The following is a 21,866-nucleotide window of genomic DNA, read 5'->3' as shown; positions in this document are numbered from 1 at the left end:
AACAGCTAATAGGATTGTTTTTGCCTGCAATTAATTGCCGATACTAAAGAAAGTACTGCATACAATTTTAACTACTGCATCCTCTCACTTTCTACCTGTTTCCCAGAGTCATATTTCTATATGTTCTCAATGCATAATCCCATCTACAAAACTACAGGGTGTATTAGGATGCCTTTAACTACAGCTCAGTACTGCAGCTAATCATTTTATTAGCAAGCTAGTAACAGAGTCACAAAGCTTCCAGGAGTTTAAAAAAAAAAAAAAACAAAACAACATCATACACCTTTTATCCCACCAAACATATATTAAAGTAACAAAAACATTAAGCTCATTTGCACTGAAGAGAGAATTACATTAGTACCCAGTAAGATTATGCAATTAAAGAGCAAACTTATTTCCTCTTAATGCACCCAATCAGAGATTCTCTAGGCCTTTAAGCGTATTTAAACATAACAAGTGTTAAAGTATGGGAAATCAGAAAATGTAGTCCATCTTTCCATTCCATTGGCTTTACAATTGTGACGCCTCTTAGGGAGATTCTTGTCACATGCTGGCCAAGTGCTATGCCTGTGGATAAGCAAGGAGTTTCTGACATGGACAAAGAAGAACAAGAAATCCTTAGAAGAGTTTTATCACTGGTCCCTATATGTAAAATGTTATTTACATCTAGCAATCAAGAGCTCACAAAATTCACATTCCCATTAGAGGAAATTAATAGTGTTCCAGCTGCCAGACTCTATAAAATAGAATGCCAGATTTTCCTAGCACTCCCAAGGCAACACAAATTTGAATATCAGTCCTTGAGTCACTCTTGAAGTGCATGTATACTGTACTGTAAAATAAAGGCCTGCCCCAAGAAGTCTTGAATATGAACTACACTACAAGTTTAATAAGCACCAATATATTCAGAAAAAAATTTTATCTTCACAGAAATCAGCATAATACAGGTGCTCAGGAAGAATCCAGGTGCACTGTCAACTTCGGGCCAAATACTCTTGCCAAAGTCACACATCATGGCTAAGGGAGAATCAGAATGAGAACTCAGTGCCACTTCCTTTTTTTTTGGTCAAAATCAGAAAAAAAGTTGTAGCAGATTTCAAGGGCACCATCATTTCACCCAGGACTATCAACTCATCTTGGCTTATTTCCCTGGGAAAAGCACTTGTTGCTTTTATTTATTTTAATGTTATCATTCAGATTTCATTGGCCTGAATTCTCTATGTGCCTGATGTTTGAAATTGTTTGGATGCTCTGAAAAGCTTACAGACCACTAGCCAGAAATACTAAGCACACACAGAACAAAGCTGTCATCTACTGGGCCATAACACACATCAAATACTTGGATTGTATATGCATAATTTAACTTCTTTATCCAGAGTAAAATCTTCCCTTTATGCAGATTTAAGCAGTTAAACAGTTATCGTGGATTATTTTGTTCACCTTTTTCTGTTTCTTTAGAGAAACAGAAGCAGGACTCAATCATCTTCAGATTATCTGGGACCACAGGGGAGCCAGTCAGCTTTTGGTTTTGTTTTCTACCACTACAAGACTACATATTGCAACCTATTTCAGCAAATGAGAGCTTTTTTTTCCCATGCTGGTTTCATTCAAAGGCAATTTTTCCATATAGCCTTCATGAAGGTGGTAATGCACTGCCTTTTTCCCCTTAATAGGTCTCTGAAGAGTGAAGTTAATCCACAAAAAAGTTTAATTGTTTCCAAAGCAAGTGTAATCACAGAAATGCTCTGGCAAACATTTTATTCTTACCATTTCTGTAGAGTGCCAGTACATGCCATAAAGAGAATAATACATTTCGTTGGAATTAGTGAAGCAAGAATTCCTCTTATTTCAGAGAGGCTTGCATAATCAAATGACATATTGAAGTACCACATGAAAAGATACTGCATAATAGCAGTGTATTTAATGATGCTGTTGGACTTTCCTCCTTTCTTAAGTATCAAAAGACTTGAGCGCTTTTAAGGGCAATTGTAACTCATCATCATTTTGATCTTGAGCAAACACACATCTGAAATCCTCAGTAACTCACTTTCTCTGCCACTTTAGAAATCAAAACAAGGCCTATGGATTAAAACAATCTTTTGGGGAACAAACATTTCAAATTGCACTGCCAAAAACCACACTAGTTTTCAGATTATGTGATTTGCTACATATGAGAGCTACAATGTACCAAAATTGGATTTATTAATAAGAAAATACATGGCCTAGTGTACTACTGTAAGGAAACAAACATCCAAAAGAATCATTGGTTTGTTAAGTTCAGCAGTTTTTTTTTTTTTTTTTTTTTTTAACCATCTAGAGGTATACTTATTAGTCTTTCCTTTTTTTTTTTTTTTTGTAAGTAAATTATCAGCACACTTTTATGGAAGAGAGATGAACTTTACAAATCCAAGAAGAACAAAGTCAGAGAATTCCACAGATCATTGTATTTTACGCAGCACCAAGCTTATAATTTGTGTTTTGCTAAAGCACAACCTACTAGAAGGGGATGTACTCCTCACTGCACGCATCAAGAAAGATGCAGGGCAGCTAGCAGCTAACCATTTTGTAGCTTCATCACTGAAGGCCTCAGCCCAGGATATCACTTTAAGAATAATTATTCTTAAAGTAAGTGGCAGCCAAAGACCTACCTGCCTGCTCTTTGCTGTTGGATTTTTTTTTATTTCATGTATTTTTAGCAGACTTGTTTCTTCACTGAGGGCTTGGCAAAGTACAGTGAGCCCAAACCCACCACTGGCATAGCCCTTCAGGAAGGAATGCATCCAACTCTCACCTTCAAGGGAACACTGAGGAATAGCAGAACGTAAGGAACACAAACAACATTAGGGAAAAGAATGATGGTGACAGGAAACCTAAAACTAATGACAGCAGGTCCCTAAGTTTATCTGACAGAAAGGGCGAGTGTTGGGGAAGGGTAGAAGTGCTGTGTGAATCCTTACATCCTCAGCTTAATACCTCAGTAACAGATGGCCAGGCATAGAGCAGTAGTTCACCAGGAAGAACTTCTTGTGAACTTGCCTTCTGCTCTTCAACTTCCTCCAATACCTTCCAGGAAAGCGTCCTACGCAGAGAAAATGCCAAAGTTTCTAGTTCAATTGATTTGATCTTCCTGCAAGCAAACCCCCTCCCTCTGCTCTCCAGACAGGCTGCTGCCCCATGTGAGGACAGCAGCCATTTTGTGGCCTTAGGAGTAACTCTAGCTCCCGCCACCCTCATGAGGCCCCACCTGGAGGACTGCACACTGGCTGAGGCACCCAGCACAGAAGAGATGGGGAGCTATTTGAGCAGGTCCAAAGGAGTCCATAGAGATGTAGAAGAGGCTGGAGCACCTTTCCTACAGAGTTAGGCTGAGGGAACTAGGCTTGTTCAGCGGGGGTAAGAGAAGGCTCTGAAGAGACCTCACTGTGGCCTTCAAGTTCTTAAGGGGCACCTACAAACAGGAAGGTGACCAATTTCTTTGCATGGACAGATACAGACAGGACAAGGGGGAATGGTTTTAAACTAAAAGAAAGATGATTTAAGTTAGATTTTTAGGTGAAAACTTTTTACTAAGAAGGTGATGAGGCACTGAAACAGGCTGCCCAGAGGAGTTGTGGAAACTGGAGACATTCAAGGCTGTTTGGATAAGATTGAGCAGAGCCCAATCTGGTGGGTAGCAACCTTGGAACTAGATGATTTTTAAGGGCCCTTCCAACCCACCAAGCCATTCTGTGATTCACTCCTACAAGTACTCCCCCTAGGCTAATACTTTCCACCTAGACTGGAGTAAAAAGAAACAAAACAAAACAACCACACACTCACCAATTTCTATGGAAACATCCAAGCACAGGAAGACCATAACCATCTAACCCCACCTGGATACTGGCAACTGTGTCAGCAGGGCCAGAAACAGACTCTGTGCAAGCCCCAGCAGCTAGGCCACAGCTGTTCCTTTTACTCCTAATTACTCTTAATTACTGCCTCTCTCAAACGCTCCTGCTGAGGGTAAAACTGAGGAGAGAATGATGATTTTTCAGTGGGTTCAATACTAAAAAATGCTTTCTGTGGCTGTTGTTGGCAGGTGCTGTTTATAAAATATGACTTGCCTAAAGTCATAATCCTACCTTAAAGCACTTTGCTCTCCCTGACAAATTTATACTAAACTGCATTGTGGTTAATACAGCTCAGGTTCTCTGTATTGCTTTGCTTTCTTGTCTCAAGGGTTGGTTTATCCCTCATATTTGCCTTTTGTCATGCAGCCACATAGTGGAAGACATCAACACTTCTACAGTAATCACCCAAACCACACTATCAGCATTCTGTACATTTTTGCTGTTTAATAGACTTTGTTATTTTTGCTTGTTTTGGTTTACTGCTCCTAGACTCCATATTTTACACGATGTGTATTAAGCTTCATTTTCATTTACTAGCCCAGATGGCTAAGAGATACTGCTATTGCAGTTCCTCATTACTTAAGACTGATGGCTACTAAAATGTCAAATTGATTTTACTGCTTTAGCAAAACTACCTAGGTGGAATTTTCTGTATTTAAGCACAGTGCACATTTTAGTGAGTTGCACAGGAGTATCCACTACCTGAAATAGCGAGGGGAGATGGGAGATATACAGAGCAAAGCCAATTCGTCTTGCCTGCATATAAAGGTTTGCTTGGTACAAGCTCACAGGTACATACCACTCAATTACGTATGATTCAGAGAAGCTGTTCAATAGAAGAAAGCATGTGCTAGAAAGTGCCGGCCTACATTTGGGTAAACATGCAAATAAGTAATAACACTAAAGCTAGGCACGTTAACTGACACAAGGCATCTAGATTGGCAGCTTGAATAAGTTTCATATTCACACTGATACCCTGCTTTCACTCAAAGCTGTGCTTTCAAACTGCTCTTTAAAGCAAAATCTGATTTTTTTTTTATTGCTAGATTTAAGGCAGTCTCTACTGACAGTACTAAGAATTTGACAATTTCTGCTGGTAATGGTGATAAACTTTTACGTTGGTCCTGGTTGTGCAGTGATCCTTCAAAGAACTACAAAAGTGCCTAATCCAATACATAGTATGTTAAAGAGCCCTCCTAACTTCAGTGGACCCCCACAATACATAAAGATAAGCAAATGTCAGAGTTGCATAAAATCCAGATATTACATGAGAATGGTACAGACAGCAAATAAGTTCCATGAAAACTCAAAATCACTACAGCAAGAGAAAAACACCCAAAATTTCTGGACAGTCTTTTGAACAATATCTACTGATCCTGGCTCTAAATGCCTGCACAAGAAGGAAGGTCCTCAAATTTAACATGCTTGAGGACTTAATTTAGTCTTTAAAGAGTGCAATGGGTGTCAGCTCCTGCAGTATTTCTGAAGTGAGAGTAAAAGAGACTCTTCTGTTTCTTTACCTCTTGACTTTGACACCAAGTCAGTGAATAAAAAGCTGAAGAGGCCAATGGGACTTCTCTATCTATTGGTAATTTCACAGAGCACAGAGATGCTGACTTTCCCTAGCCACTGCTATTCTATAGGGCAGCCTGAACTTTCACGTGGCAAAGGAGTTCTGTGTTGTTCTCCCATTTCCTTTTCTCATTTCTGTACATTTTGCCAATCTCCACTGCATGTCTTTCAAATACTTTAGCAGTTTATGCTATCACAGTATTTTATTATTAATCAGTGTAGCGAAGGAATCAAATGATGGTAGTCATCATGTATCCAGACCTGGAAGAGAACATCCATCAGAACATCCATTGTCTGTACTTTTTTGCTCTCTTTTAATACTTGTGAAACTACAGGCCAGTATTAGATTGACACTACTGTTTGTTTCAGAGTAAAAAGATCCCCAACAATTTCCTTCGGACTATTGCATGCTTCCACCTGTAAACATTATTCGTCCTCACCTTCTAAATATGAATGTCAGTGTCTTCAGGTAATGGGAACAAAATGTTGATATGACAAAGTCCATCTTAAAACTGAAGGTCCATCCCTCTCCTAAATTCCCAGTATCTTTTTCATCTCTATAGTTATACAAAAATTAAAGTTGTCTAAGACAACTGTGCTGCTAAAATAAGAAGAGATAAAAAGTTGGTCTCTGGATCATCATGTTGTTATTCTTTAAGTCAGTTATGGATTTTGTCAGGCAAAATACACAGGAAAAAGTGTAATTGAGAACTGAAGTCTATTGGCAAACTGAAGGAGTGTTTCATTTGGTTCTCTGATTGAAAGAGCTTTCTATTCTTGTTCCCTTTATTCTCAGGACTGTCAGCCCTATCCAAAATGGGCTCTGGGACTTCAAGGGACTTACAACCCGATGTGGCAAGTTCCACATTCAATTAAAAAGATATATTGACATTTGCAATCTCTGTTACGTGTGAAAGCGTTGATTTAACAGTAAATAAGAAAATGTGTTTAGTATTGCAGGAGATTCTCTCTCAGCTGCTTGGGAAATTGAAGGACTGTGAAAAGTGAGGAAAGAAAGCAAGACAAATAAATGTTTCACAGTGCTCAAAGTCACAAGCAACTATGATGGCATGTTGAAAGTATTCCAGCTAGAAGCCCTTCCCCCACTTTATTCTCCCAGCTGCATTTTCTCTTCCAAATGAGTCGTTTACTCTACAAGTTATCAGAAAAGCAAACAAACAAGGAAGTTTACACAAAATCAAGGGAATGGAATGATAGGACAATGACAGAAAACAACAAAAGCAAGGAAATACACAGATAAATGTCAAATGTACCCTCTGGACCTTTCCATTTGTTTTACAGCAGCTAATTTCAAAGACTCCTCCTTCCCCACTTTCAGGATGCTTCCTGCTGTGTCAAGGTTTGAAGTCATTTGATACTATTTGCTCTTAGTATCTAGTGTGGATTTCACCACCACTAATGGATTCATATTTAGGAGTGGGTTCTCTTATAACAGTTCTCCCATCACAGAACTGTTAAAGATAGAACAGAATACATCCATGGCAGGGAATCAGGTATGTTGTCCTGCTGCAAAAATCTATTCTCATGTTTTTAAGACTTAATTTTACCACAGACTTCCTGCACAGAGCAGGATAATATACTTCATCCTTTTCTGCTTCAGCTCCCAATCTCCAAAACAGCAAGATAATATATTTGCTAGTTCTTTGTGAGCGACATTTTTCAGTATCACTGAGAATTAGCATGAAACAGAGGGTAAAATCTCCTTGGATTTCAGCAGGAGGTTGTTATTTGTATGCTTTCGTTTGTACGGTTTTCCCCAACTGCATTCTTAGATCATAAGTGCTTTGGGTCAGAGACTGTATTTCAATGTTAACCACAATTCACACAGCAGAACTCTGATTTTGGGCGGGCACTCCAAATGCCAATGGAAAACTGTAATTGAGTGTGGAGTGTGAGCTACCACTTTCCAGGCAAGAATATGGGTTGCTTTTATGGGATGAATCTGGACCAAATTTGGATAAATTCAGCACTGGATTCTTCTACTTTGGAACAGGAACCAATATATTTCTAGTGCAAAATGCAGGCACTGACTATGCAGATTCCTCTATTTTTGTAATGGTAGAGTGAAAGAATAGAACAACTTTGTGTACAAACACAATTAATGGTTTTGGAATGTTATTTTTAAATTGCTGTAAAATATATTAAAACAACACTTCTTTTATGATTTCTTTAAATAGCCCAATATTATTCTCCTCTTTAGAAGAAGGTCATGTAACTATATATTGTCTCTTAAATTCAGTGAATGCAAAACAGCTTCTGGTGTTCTAACAGGAATCATTAAACAAATTCATAAATCAATGACGCACACCGATGCATTACTTTAATTATCATTTCTGTTCAGATGGGGAGATTATGTAATTGTTTACTATGTCTGAGTATTACACTAGAGAAGTTTGGCTGCATCCTCATTTCAAACTCTATTCTAATTTCTTCAGCATTTTTATGAAATTAACAATTCTGAAGAAATTCCATTGTAGTACCTCTCCTCCTTTTGGCATTTGCTCTGAGATAATTTCAAATATTTTTGTCACTCTGTGTGTTCTCTTGGAGAGGAATGCTATCCTTAGATTTGTCAGTTAAACCTACAGTTTTTAGAGATTACAAACTACTAGATATCATTAGGTAGACAGAATTTATGAGTTGTGCAGTTGACTTCAACAGTACTGTGCTTATGATACTAGACATGACAAAACAGAAAATGGCAGATACGGTATCATGAAAAGCACTAACATTTTTCCTTGAAATACATGGAATAATGAGTTTGAAATGAAATAATTAATTTTCTTGATAAAATATTTTTCATAGCAGAGTCACACAGATTAGCTAAGCATTTAACAATCCCGATTTGTGCTTCTGGAAGAATCAAGGGCTTGTCCCAGAAATAATGAGATTAAAACCCCTTCAAGAACTAAAATTTAGATTCTTATTTATTTCTTGTGTTTGTAGCTTCTGAGGTTTGTGTTTTCACTGAGAAATGAAACTCCCATAATCTGATAACCTCAGGCACTGAGGTTTTCAGAATAAAATAAAACTAAGAATATCATAAAGTCCCTGTGATGGGATTTAGAAGAGCCCAATGGCCTGGATGAAGTTAACTCAAGCAGCAAATTAGGGCCCTGCTCAGGGTATTGAGCAGCAGGAAGCAAGGATATTCCTCAGCCAAATAGACTTTGAGAGATCTGAGTCAAAGACCTGGATTTCAAGGGAGCATAAAGGAGAATTCTGGGCTGGAACAGAGAAACTGAGAAAGGCTGTACACATAGAGTACAGAAAAAGAACTGCATTACAGTAACAGATCACCTGGCTGAGAACAAGCTTTACGTTTATCCCTGAAGACAGTATCAGCAGAAGTCTTTTGTATCCCTGTAGTCTCTCAAATTGGCTACAGTAGGACATCTGTGATTTACAGGCCTTCAAAATGGAATGAATTGGAAAGAATCTGTGACTTCTCTCGCCACGTAGCTTATAACCTATATATTCCTCTCATGCCTGGACATGAGAGTGCATATTTCTATCCTGTGCACTTTTGAATAAATAGTAAAAGGTCTTTCATTTATCCATGTTGCATGCAAGATGTTTAAACAAGATATGCTATTTAAGTTTTTCATTACTGTTAAGATGAGCTACATGTATATATATATATCAGATGCCGGTCCCCTGAAGCGCATATCTCTCAGTATGTTGTACAATTCATCATGGTATCTGAAGCTAATAAGTAGGTAATAGGACCATCATATGAGCTTTGCTTATTTACAACTGTTATTAAAGGCAAGACTGATAACAAGAATATATTATACCATGTTATTTTATAAATGAAAAAGGCTTCCATACAAGGTGACCAGAACAATAAGATATCATGTTTTATTCACCTCAGGGTTAGCTCTACTGAAGTCAGTGGAATTTCATCACAAACTAGATCATTGTGTTGAGATTTCATGGAGTGTAGAGATTCAAGAATGAATAGCATAGCATTTAAATAGATTAAAAACAACAACAACAAAATAATAGAGAATGTTTTAAGTAAGAGCCATAGAAAACAACTAGAATATTTTTAGTTAAGGTAATTTGCTAAGTTGCCACAAATACTGTACCCAGATATACTTTCCGAAACCTTCAAGTTAAATTACTTATGGGTGTATGTTCTTTGTATAAATGTGGCATTTGAAATAAATATTTAATTTTGTGAAAAAACACCATAAAACAATAACAACTCATCAATGTTAATGTAAGGATAGGCAGAAAGGTAGCAGTCACAATCCAGTAATAAAGAATCGCTTACCCCTTCCCAAGAATTAGGATTTACCAACCACTCCAAAGCAGGCAACCACCAAGTAGATATACTTCCCTTACAGCTCCCAGCCCTTAAACAAGCTTAGGGAGAGGTGGAGCCAGGACGTACCCCTTCTGGTAGCACAGGTGAATTGCTTCCACCTGTGCTCCTGGGGCTGACTATCACCAGGTGCTTAATTACTGAGTCAAGCTGCGGCCTAATAGTTCCCATACAGTTAGTAATGCATTTTTTCCAAGATCTTAAAAACTTCTTCTGTTACAGATATGTAATGTTTTCCTCTACTAGTACAACAGTGCTTCATAGTTTGAATTATACTACTGTGTAGGCATGAGATCTCAAAATAGTCTCTAAATGCTAGAGACTGTTTGTCTTAAAGTACAGCCATTAGCACAAGTTGGTATATAAGCTATCCCTCTTGAACCTCTGCAGGCCTTATGATTTAGCAGTCTGTTGAACTTGCCATTTTCTTCTCATTGCTGGAGTATCATTTTTTATGCTGTTCTGTATCAGAACAAAGTTCAGATGCCCAAACACATGCTAATAGGAAAAGAGGAAAAGTCTGCCATACCAATACTCATCTGCTCAAAATGTGAAATGACTGGTATGGTACAATTTCTTTGTCTACTTAAACTTGTGAAGCAATATAAACGGGTTCTTATCATTTTTACTCATTTGTGGGAATCTATAATCAGAATCACAATCAGTTCCCAACTGCTCCATGCAATCACTACTTCAGAAACGTGCTAGCACTAATTGTATTTTGGAAGCATTATGAAAGGAATCTTTTCAGCATATATCAGGTTGTGTATATCGAGGTAGTTAAGACCAATATAAAATAACATATCACATATTCACTTCAGTGTGCAGTTTTGTGGTGGATATGCTTGTAATGTGATGTATATGTTGGAAGCTGGACTTGATGATCTCTAGAGATCCCTTCCAATCCCTACAATTCTTCAATCAGTTCTGTCATAGAGGGATTTCAAATTTCTTAGTCAAACATGAAATATGAAACATCTCTCGAGATGATGTTGCCAACTGAATAAGAACAAAAGCTATACAAATAGGAGAGAACATTGTCAGCATTGAATTTTCCAGTGACTTTTTTGTTTATAAAACATATTCTGATATCAGATGTCAACAGAATCCATCCATAGATCCACCTTAGAAAGATATTAAAAAAAAAAAAAGTTGAAAATTCATTGCAACTAGAATGAACAGACACATTTAGTCATATAATTTTACTGCCTTCAGATTAAACATTTCAGTGTTTATCCATGATTTTATACCAGTGTCATTAGCATATGTGGGTTTGGTTCAAGAGAAGTTTGATCTCGTATCATAAATTACCTACATGGCTTCATATGCAGCGGTTGCAGTGAGTACTTTTCTAGTTTAATATGGTCATTGTACACTGCTCTTAGTCCAATACTTTATACTGATGAAGGCTGCTCCATGGGATCTGTGCTCTTAGATTGTGCAGTTCAGGCACACAGAATTTAGCCTGCTGATCTACCATGTCAGAACAGATTTTCCCTCTTCCTTTACCCTGTCAGACTGTAGTTCTTTGTTATCTGGTAAAGGCAGATTCTTTCCTCAACAGACTGGTCAGTGACATCGCTTTCCTCTGCAACGTTCCCACAGCTCCCTGTGGAGACTAACAGTGAACCAAAGTGGGAAGAGTTAGCAGACATGATTCATATTAGTATTCATAATTATGGTCCCATCTAAGTCAATAACCATGTTCCTGGAGAAGAAAATGAGACTATGGTGAGTCTCTGGGGTGATCACTTGTGAAGAAAGATTGTGCCCCAGACTGGTGATATCTGTATGGCATGCATGCCCATGACACTGCTGAGAACCTACATCTGGGGAGTTTTCTTCACACTGTGTTCAAAATAGGCCCATGCCCTAAGGGCAAAGCCTGCTCTCCAGATGGAAAATAGTGAGGTAACAAAGCTCCAAGTACAGACCAAACAGCCAAATGTCTTCACCAAAGCTACTCTGATTTATTTATTTTTACAAGGTTTTGATTCATTTTCTTTGAGTGAAATGACTGCTATTTCTGCCTTCACTCAGTTTGAACATGTTTTAATAGAGGATTAGTTTCCTCAGGCAGGTGCAAGGAAAGTGCTTACAGGATACGACAGTGAAAAGAACCGGCCGGTAGGGAAAAAAATCTCAACATGTTGTGGTATAATGAGCCCATTTAAACAGAAGTGAATGTTTGACATTTACATTTCTCTGTCTCCTGTATGAATGCAGAACAATTCAGAAGATACAAAAGTGGTGGAAAATATTTTGCATTAGAAAAATTTGCTTTAATTAAGCCTCCAACTTTGACAACTTGCCATAGGGAAAACTGGGTGTACTCCATCCCTAAGGGCAACCCTGTGCTCAGTTGTTCCATGGATCAGTTCTGGTGTCTCTCCAGAGGCAGGACACTTGCTCCTTTCTCAGCCAGTGTGACACAACCATAGTATTTTTAAAAAATTAACAAAAAATTAGAAGGAAGAAAAAAAAAGAAAGTAAAATTAATGAAAATTAGAGACTGGGAATAGGAGAATTACAGGAGAGGGAAAATTAATAAAGCCTATGTTATTTACTCTAACTTTCTAAAGCCATGACTAATGCATAATTTAAATATGTTTAATTAATTAATCCAGTAAATGGGTACCTAGCAATTTCAAGGAGCTAGCAAATAAGCTAAAATAGATTACATTATCAGAATAGGCAGAGATCATGCCCATTAATATCAGAGCTAATTTGTGTGTTAAATATCACATCATTGTTCCACTTCAAATTCCTCCTTAAAACCTCTTTGCTCTGATGAACCTGTGAATGATAAGGCTTATGCTTCACAAAGAATACTGCTTATTATATTGGTGAATTTTTTGTCATGTCTTCTGTTTTGCACTATTTGTATTATCTTGCACTTAGATCTAGTGCAGGAATTTTTCCAATCTGTTTAGAAAGAGTTTAGGATTGTGAGCTTCTAGTAAGAATGAAGGTTTGTAGACAGCACGCTAGTACTGTTTTATAACAAGAATGGCACCATACTTTGGTTTATTCTCGTAAGTTACAGTCATAATTAAAGATAAAATTTCCAATTATTTCTTTTCTAAAAAAGTAAAGCATAAGGCTGACTTTTCATCTCCAAATAAAGTGACAAAAGAACGTTTTACATCAAAAACCAATGGAATATAGGTAAACAGAGAAAACTTCACAAAGAAATCTGATCCAATATGCCTCTGTCCCAGAAAAATTGAGATAACTTCAAAAGTGGTTTTGATCCTTCTATAAAGTCTTAAGCCTTCTTAATATAGCCCGGAACCAACCTTGGCTTAAATTCAAAAAGCCAACGTGTATTTTTCAATTGCTGACATCTGAATACCTCATTAGTATGTTGAAATTGTCACTCAAATGGCTGTTTTATTTGCCTAAGTGCTGATTTAATAGACCGAATGCAAGATTTGGCAGTACTGTTAAAGCACCCATGTTTGAAAATTGAGTGCTGACGTTGAATTATATATGACTATTTTTTTTGCCTCTGTTCATTGAAAACGAGGTTTCTATCTATCCATCATGGCAATTCCCACATCAAAACCTGAAGTACTCTGCACAATAAACCTATTAGATACTACACTGCATGCAGGTTATGAGGTTTTTTAAAAACTCATTCTGTAGAAAAGCAACACATATTGTTTCAATTTTAACTGCTGCTTTATAATTAAGACTTCAGTTCTTGAGTGTAATAGCTGATGTGAGTTTGAAGAAAGAAACACAAAGAAACAGCCCTGAGTTAGCAGAACTAGTGAGCTGGTCTCACCAGTTGGAAACTTGAAAGGTCCAGAAAGGATAAACAAAGGAGGATTTAAATGTACCTTGAATAGCACCCTTACTGATGACAAATGGATGATGAGCAATGAAAATATGTCAGCTGCTTTCTTCTGTTGAATTCACATTTTAATATACAAAACTATTAAAAAGATAGATTATTAGATCAAAATATCCCTTCAACATTGAACATGGAACTGACCAGTCTGAGATTTTGGCAAGGCTGGGTCATATAATGCAAGATATGCTGCAAATTAAAAAAAGAAAAGAAACAAAATGAAACAAAACATTTCCTTTATAATAAACTAATCTGGTGTTAGTGGAGAAAGTTGTTTGAAAGTACAGATTGAAGTGAATGTGGTAATGTCCCTTTAAAGTGAAACAACTCATTTGGTTAATAAATAGTTCATCTCTGTATGGGTTTTATAGTAGTGCAGGACATGTTTGTTCAACAGAACTAGCCTTCTTCTCTATAGCTTTTCTATTTTTATTAACTAAGCACAGACAAAAGGTGCTATGTTTGAATAATAATAGTTTACAATCGTATCAGTGCTAAAATTCCTTTTTAGCTAATCTGCCCTGAGAGCTGAAATGACACACTGGCAATTCTTGAAGAACTGGTGTTTCATCCAGACAAGCTGTGGCATAATTCTGACAATGCTTCTGACCCTTAAAATGTCTGGCACTTCAGTTAAGAACAGTCAGTCAAACTGAACTTTGATAGATCTGTGGTGTAAGCAAATACCATAGAGAAGCTATGATGCTATCCTCACACTCATGTTACCTTGTTGCTCTGAAAGGCCTTGGATCAAGTCTGCTTTTTTTTTTTAAAAAAAAAAAAAAAGAAAAAAGTGCAGTTTAAACCATGCACAGTGTGAAAATCTCTTCAAAAAGTGAACATATTTGCCTGCAAGAGCCACCAAAATAGTTGGGTGTACAAACAGATATCTGTCTAAATGTGTGTGCAAAAGGAGAAGGAATGAAAAAAGATGTGTTCCCCAGTTAGAATTTAAAAAAAAAAAAAAGAAAAAAGAGATAATGCCTATTATGTGCAAAGTGTTTTACATTTTTACAGTTAGCAAATGTCAATAAATCCATGGCACATAAAAGGGCACTGCTACTTCGGCAGTTATTTGAATTCTATACTTTGTCAAATATATGTACCATTTAATTCAATAATCTTTACAAGCAATACTCATTGTGGTTTACAGTATGACACCTGACCTTTTGTTAATGTCAAATATCATTTTACTTTAGCATGGAAAATTATTATATTTCCATAAATATAACCATTATTCTTAGAAAAAATGTATTAAAGAAATAGAATAGGAAACTCTGATCAGCTAATCAATTATGTCACAAGATACTGATTTTGTGCATTATTGTTGACATTTCTGTGAGTACCCTATAAAGGCCCATGTAGTGTAAAAGCAAATGACAAATGGAAGTCAAAATTCTAGCTTTAATACTGGCCTGTTATCTGAGAATAGCTTAAAAACAAAATTCTGTTTTGCTGATTGGTGAGAAGAATGTAGCATTAAGTTGTTTTTCCAGCCAAGCTAGATAATATCTCAGGCAATAGTTATACAACACGGGGCTTGGAAGTTTTCTTAAAGACATTTAGGTACAATTTACAAAATACCTATTTAGCTGTGATAGATATCTCCAGTTCTGCCTTAAAAGCAAGCTAGCAACGGGAGAGATAAAGAATGCAGTTCCACATCATTAGGAGACACAGAATTTTTTTGCTGTACTAAGCAAATACACTTGCCGCTGAATGAAACAAATCAGGTAAGCCTGATTCTTTTCCTTGACCAGTGTATTCATGTGTATTATCTATCAATAGATGCTTGTCTTTTCATGTTGACAGGATAAATCTCATTGATTCATGTCGGTATTTGTGTTAGAGACAGAGAGTGGACTTAAAAAAAGACTGAAAATACACGCATATCTTATTTATATATGTAAATAGAGCTATTTTTCTACTGTTTAGCTGGCTTGTACTGAACATCTTGCACAGAGCAGTGTACTGTCATTTCTTTGGGGATAGTCAAAGGCAGAATTTTGCACTATGGAAGAAAAGTAAAATCTTTTTGTTTATCATGTATCTCCAACGCTGCTGCATGTGCCAGAAAATTGTTCTTTAAATAGCAACTTTCTTCACCTTCCATACTTGGCATTGACATTGTTTTCTTTATGGGGCAAAGTGTAGAAGGATACAACCCAGTCTTAGAGTGGCTTAGCAAGAGAGGAGTACCAGATTTAGACTTTGTTTATGACATAGTTCTTCTATGAATATGCAAGCAAAAATCAAAAGAGTCTCCAGCTTGCAAAAAAGAATTCATTATGAAACCCCACAACAAAACTAATGAGAACTTTAACAATTCCTGATTCAAACATTATATTAGAGGACAAAAGAGTAGCAGAGATGAATCAGCTGACTTACTAATGCATTAAATAATGGAGGCATCAGTTGCCTGAGATTGTTTTGTAGTATTTCTATAGGCATTTTAGGTTCTTTAGCTTTCCATATGTTATTTATATGGAGGAAGATGGGTTAAAAACTGGGAGTCATAATAGTTATTTGAAAGGGACTTTCACTTCCAGAAGTCTCTTTGCTAAAGATAACAGAAGAGTCTACCACCTAGACAGTAATTTTTACAAATGAACCAGTCTGGAGAAGAGAGAATTTGCCAGAGACAGCATTTTACTACTGCTGTTAGAGACTTTGCTAAATTTGGCCTGGACATTTTGCCCCTAGACATTCAGTAATTGAAATGACCAATAGAGGCTATGGTTACAGCTTCAAAAAAACCCTACATTGCCTACTTGTAATTCATTGCTGGTTGCTTGGCTTCCCTTAAAAGTCAGCTCCTCATTTACAGTTGATATAGGTTTTTCTGTAAAGGCTGTAGAGAAGGTAATGTGACTTATGAACTTGCTTTACAGGATACAGATAAAAGTCTTCTTCAAGATCTCTGTGAATTGGTTGATGCTGTTTTCCATCACACGAGGCTACTATACCAGAGCTCTGACAAAGGAAGGAGGTCATTGGAGTATTTCAACTCATTGAGTTTTCAACTCATTTCAAATCAAATGAGCTGAGTTAGCTCATAGTCACCTTTGACATTCCATTAGGCTTTCCCAGATCGTTTTGTTCGCAATGCAAAAAAATGTGTACCATAAACTCCTCCATAAGCAGAGATGGGAGGATGGAAAATTCTGGCAAAAGGAGGCAACAGACCACTGTGGGAAGAGCCAGTTTCCACTGCTTGGTCAGGAATGCTTTTCCACAAAGTCAAAGCAGGTCGAGCACTACCTTTTATGCAAGTCAAACTAAAATGTAGCTTGAGGCTACTTGAGAGGATTTTATAAAGATAGACACTCAGTGAAGAATCTGTAGCAAAAGTCAACAGATAGCTGACAGCCAGTTGATCATGGACAAACTGTTAATTCAGTGACAAAAAGTGAATACTTACCTCAAATTTTATTTACCTTAATGTACCTTAATGTACCTTAATTTACCTTTATGTAACTTAATATGATAAGAAGCAGGACATCTACCAGCTTAACTGACAAACGTCTGTGAAAAAAAAACCTAAGAACAAAACCCTTTAAAAATGATAGGTAATAAATTACTTGGTAATAAATTACACATGCAAAGATTCCTGGAAAATCCAACAACTTATCTCTGCCATTCTTTAGAGAGGTGCATGGAATATCTAAGAGCTATGCATGAGTTTATCCACTGAACACTTTCAAAGACAGGGAATGGAATTTCCTGGATAGATGAAGACAAAGAGCCCTGACCATCCTTGACCACAGACTGCTGAACAGATGATGACTGATGGTGCAAGAGAGGATTCAAATTCTTCAAACAGAATCATATTCAAGCATTTCATTTAAAATCTGTTTAAAAATCATCCTCTTTTTCATGATTTCATGATTTCTTAAATATACAGTTTTGCCTATATGTAATGTTTAAAAGTTGATTCATTTCTTACCTCACACAGGTCAAGTGGAATAAGTGCTTGGAATTACAGGGTTTATAAACCTAGTTATGAAAATTCCTGAGACTCAAACGTAAAAAAAATATTTGATGTTACACATGTTCTTCTTCGTCACAAAGTAGAGTATGCAGAACCAGATTCTTAGCCAGAAACAATAGCTAAGAATAATAAATCTAGTGGCAATATGTAAGGGGCACTAATATTAAAGTACAGTAACATGCACTTCATGAGGATATTGTATATGCCATTTGCTCTTTTCAGTTGCAAATTTGTCTCTTTTAATGTTAGAGAATGAAGTATGGGAGAGATAAGAAAGGGAATATTATAGTGGAAGCCTAAGTTATTTAGCTTAAAATGCATCAATGCTTACTGCTTTGTTGAAGAAACTAACTACTGTATATAACTACTGGTGACAGCCATCATGACTTGACAGAGGATCAATCACAAGAGTTACAAGTTCTTTTCCCTTTTTCCTATATGTGACTGTTTTGGAAAACAGCATCTCTGATTATCCTTTGTAGAACAACTTTTTGGATTATCATTAGTAACCCTTGTTTTCCTAAACAAACACGAATATGCTTCATATTATTAGCCTCAGTTAGGATAATAGCCTTGGTAAGAATGAGATGCAGAATAACCAGGGAGCTTTACTGTGTGGCAATAAAGAAAAGCACCTTGAACAAACAGAATAAAACAACAAAAATGCTTAAAGCTACCTGCAGCTGCACTGTGCGACTCTAATGGGAACAGTTTTACTGAATATGAGGAGTTTGATTCATTCCTTACAATTATTCTGTTTTTAGCCAGTAAAACTTTAATGAAATAGCATGTTCAGTTTCCCTGAAAACTTTGCAGCCACTTGTGTAAAACTAGAATATCACTACAGTGAGCCAGACCCCTTTTATCTGGCCATTGTTCATCCTGTAACTACATGCATGACTCCTGCACTAGGAAAATCTAGACTAGAAAAGATTTGAAAGATTATGCTTCACAAAGTTTTGAAAGGATTTGCCAAGTTTGACATTTGCACCTGTGTAACATACAAAGGACAAAGTTTAGCCCTTAATATTATTTTATCCTGGTGGCATTTTAATATATCTTGGTTTGATTTTACATCAACTCCTAACTCCTTAACAGTTTTAAATATGGTTGTGAAATACCGCTGGGATCACTGAACAATGCTAGCTAAACATCCAGAGTGTGATATTTGATTATAGCTAAGCTTCTCCAAAAGGCAAGAGGAATTCATGAGGATAATAGTAGAGATGGAATTTTTTAGAGTCTATATGGCTACAAATTCATATAGTTTTTAACATATATTTTAAGGATATTGATTCCAAAGAAGAAATGCACCCACAAATAGAGACCCAAGATAAAGGCTAATGTGTAAATTGCTTTAAAATGTGTAGTTACTGTAATTACATGGAGCATTTTACAAGCAACCAGGGACTGCTTTGGATAGACGACTTAGATTTAATCAGTATCTGGCACAGATTGCCCTTTTTTCACAGCTCACGTTTCTGAATTACAATTCTAAGGAAACTTGCTAGAATTGTGAGCCTTCATTATCACATTAGACCTCTCGACTACTCAGTTTTCAGAAGAATGACTTCCCCACATCTCACAGAAGGTATGGGTCTGAGTCCTTTTGCTCAGGAGCATATGCCTTTCTCTTCGTTTTTGGGCAAACTTCAGTTAGCTATCTATTCTCAGGTTTGTAATCACATGGAACATTATGAATATAATGCATAAAACATAGGGTTGTTAATGCACCACCTGATAAAGGAGGCATGCATAACCCTTTGCACTCAGAGGACACTTGTGCTAAACCCTTAATGGAAAATGCCTCCATTTTTCTTCAGGCTTTATTTTTTGTTTCCTATGAGCTGCCAGAAAATTGTCAGTTAAAAAAAGGGAGATCCAAATGATCCATGCCTTTTAAAAAAGAGGGAAACAGAAAATAATTGTATATGGTAAATGTGAAAATTGATCTATCTGAAGACTCTGAAATTTACAAGCAAGAAATCAATCAGTTTACACCAAACAGATTAAAATCATGTATCATTGTTTTTAATGGTCCAGGATGTAAAGGTCTGAAAGTCTAAATCCTGATGATTACTTTTATTAAAATCCCAAGTGTTGGAAGACATACAGTGGCTGCCTAGATTGATTACTATATTATCTGCTTTATAGAAAAATAATATTCTTGACTTGCTGGTGTTTCTAGAGTCCTCACTACTATGCCTAATAAATTCTATCCCTGGAGTAAATTAGAAATTTTCTTCTTTTGAACTGTAATGTGCTTAAAGTTGGATTCTTAGCAATACTTGGACAATGCTTTGACATCTGAGTTCAGGAGATCAATTTATACCTGTTAAAGATTATGAAGAATTGCCCATTAAAACAATTAGTATTTCATATAGGACATTGTGTTCATACAGGACACTGTGTTTACATAGGACATTGTGTTTAGCATGGATATTTATCAAACAGACAGAGCAATTATTCCTGATGGCTGAATGAAGGCTTGCTTGAACAAACTTATTAATCAGTTAGTGCTCGGTCTTTACCACCTGCCTTATTTAAACAAACAAACAAACAAACAAACAAACAACCCCCCCCCCCCCCCCCCCCCCCGCACTCAAACCCCTCAAAGAAACAAACAAACCAAAAACTCAATACTTTTACTTTTGTACGTATATTAAAATTGCACTGTTTGACTAATAGCACTGGGAAGTGCCTGTGGTAAGATGCCATAGCCATGGGCCGTACCACTGAAAAATACTAAAGGCTCTAAATAAATAAATAAATAAATAAATAAATAAATTCTAGAGAAATGCTTACCTTTTTTTTTTTTTTTAATTGAAGACTATGGACCCAATGGATACTACATGTTGATTATGTTTAGGCATACAAAAAGCTCAAGCGGACCACAATTGCTTTTCCTCAGGTATAACAATTCTGCTGCTACTGATCTGAATGGCAATAGTGTTTCTAATCACAAAGCTGTAAACTCTGATACACAGAGATCTTCAATATTTAAAAAGTTTTTAAAAAAAACTTTTAAGTTTTAAGCTGGGACAAAACCTAAAAATGTTCTTTGAAGCATTTCTTAATTAATTGTGTGTGCAAAAGTTATTTTTTGATTTAGCAAAATGAAAATATTTTGTGTTGTTTAAGATTGTGGTTTCAAAAATATGTAAACAAAAACCATTTCCATAAAGGTTTTTTTCTGAAAATACCAGTGCACTACCAGTTTCCTTCTTAGATTCCCAAAGAAAGCATCTGTTAAAATGACACCATTTTGTGGAATTTATCAGCACTGACAGAACTGCATTCTGTGAAAGAAGATGGTTTCATCAAAGCTGTTCCAAGCAGCTTAGTTAGTGAATCCACAGGGAGAAAAGCAAGCTTTACATAGGTTCCAGTTACAAAGAGTCTACTGTTTTGTTGGTAAAGGATCAGCATGAATAAAATGAAGAGGTATGGCTAAGACAAAAGTTTCTAAGGAAAGCTTTGTGTTTCATTGTACAACTTAATTTCTCTGGGTATTGTGTAGGAGCTGTTAAAGGTGAATTGCTGTTCAAATTTAACAAGTATACAATTATTTGATTTTTGTTCACTACTCAAACTGCTATGAGTTTAAAATATGTTTTAACAGAAAATTATGAATTTGACCTCCATATTTTGTAGTATGTAGTGGCTATTATAGTACATAATGCTTCATAAGGATAAGTTCCAAGGAGATTTTTTCAAGAAGGAATGAATAATAGGAATATTATTTTCTTCCATGAATAATTATATTCTTTGTTTGCAACATTTATTTTTCAAAGCTACATACAAGTATTGAAGAATCGTCACAACATTCTTGTGGGCCAGGTTTTACCCATAAAGAAATGAGGAAAAATAAAAAGGAGAGATAAAATACAGTACCTAGCTCTTTAGTCTTATAACTGGTGTTTCAAGCTACTAAAGTAATGCAAATAACAATAATAGTATGGGAGAAACCTTTCAAGTTTGAGTGTCTAACTGGCTTGACTTTCATAGGTTTAGACTTCTGAGTGCTCACAGCTTCTTTTGAAGTCGATTGAAAATGTGAATGTCAGCACACATTAAAATCAGACCACTAATTTAGATGCTTAAACATGGAATTTAAATTCACAACTTTAAGTTTGGAAAAATTGGCTTAGGTGACTTTTCCAAATATTCTTTGCAAACCAGTGTCAGAAGGAGATCACTAGGAGA

At 36.3% G+C, this 21,866-nt stretch overlaps 1 long non-coding RNA gene across 2 annotated transcripts in view; it reads right to left on the bottom strand.

Annotated features, from left to right (window-relative positions):
• Positions 1–21,866, bottom strand: part of LOC128072859 (uncharacterized) — a 75,712-nt gene that overhangs the window by 44,031 nt on the left and 9,815 nt on the right. Inside the window, exon 1 of one of the 2 annotated variants that reach the window (XR_008202469.1) lies at positions 9,763–9,831. The exons of the other annotated variant lie outside the window; for it this stretch is intronic. This is a non-coding gene — a long non-coding RNA (uncharacterized LOC128072859). Of the gene's footprint in view, positions 1–9,762; positions 9,832–21,866 lie in introns of those variants that run through there. 2 annotated transcript variants of the gene reach the window in all.

The sequence above is a fragment of the Tympanuchus pallidicinctus genome, unplaced genomic scaffold (assembly GCF_026119805.1).
Source record: "Tympanuchus pallidicinctus isolate F22 unplaced genomic scaffold, pur_lepc_1.0 scaffold7, whole genome shotgun sequence".
NCBI classification, from domain to species: Eukaryota; Metazoa; Chordata; class Aves; order Galliformes; family Phasianidae; genus Tympanuchus; species Tympanuchus pallidicinctus.
This window is presented reverse-complemented; position numbering and strand designations above follow the sequence as displayed.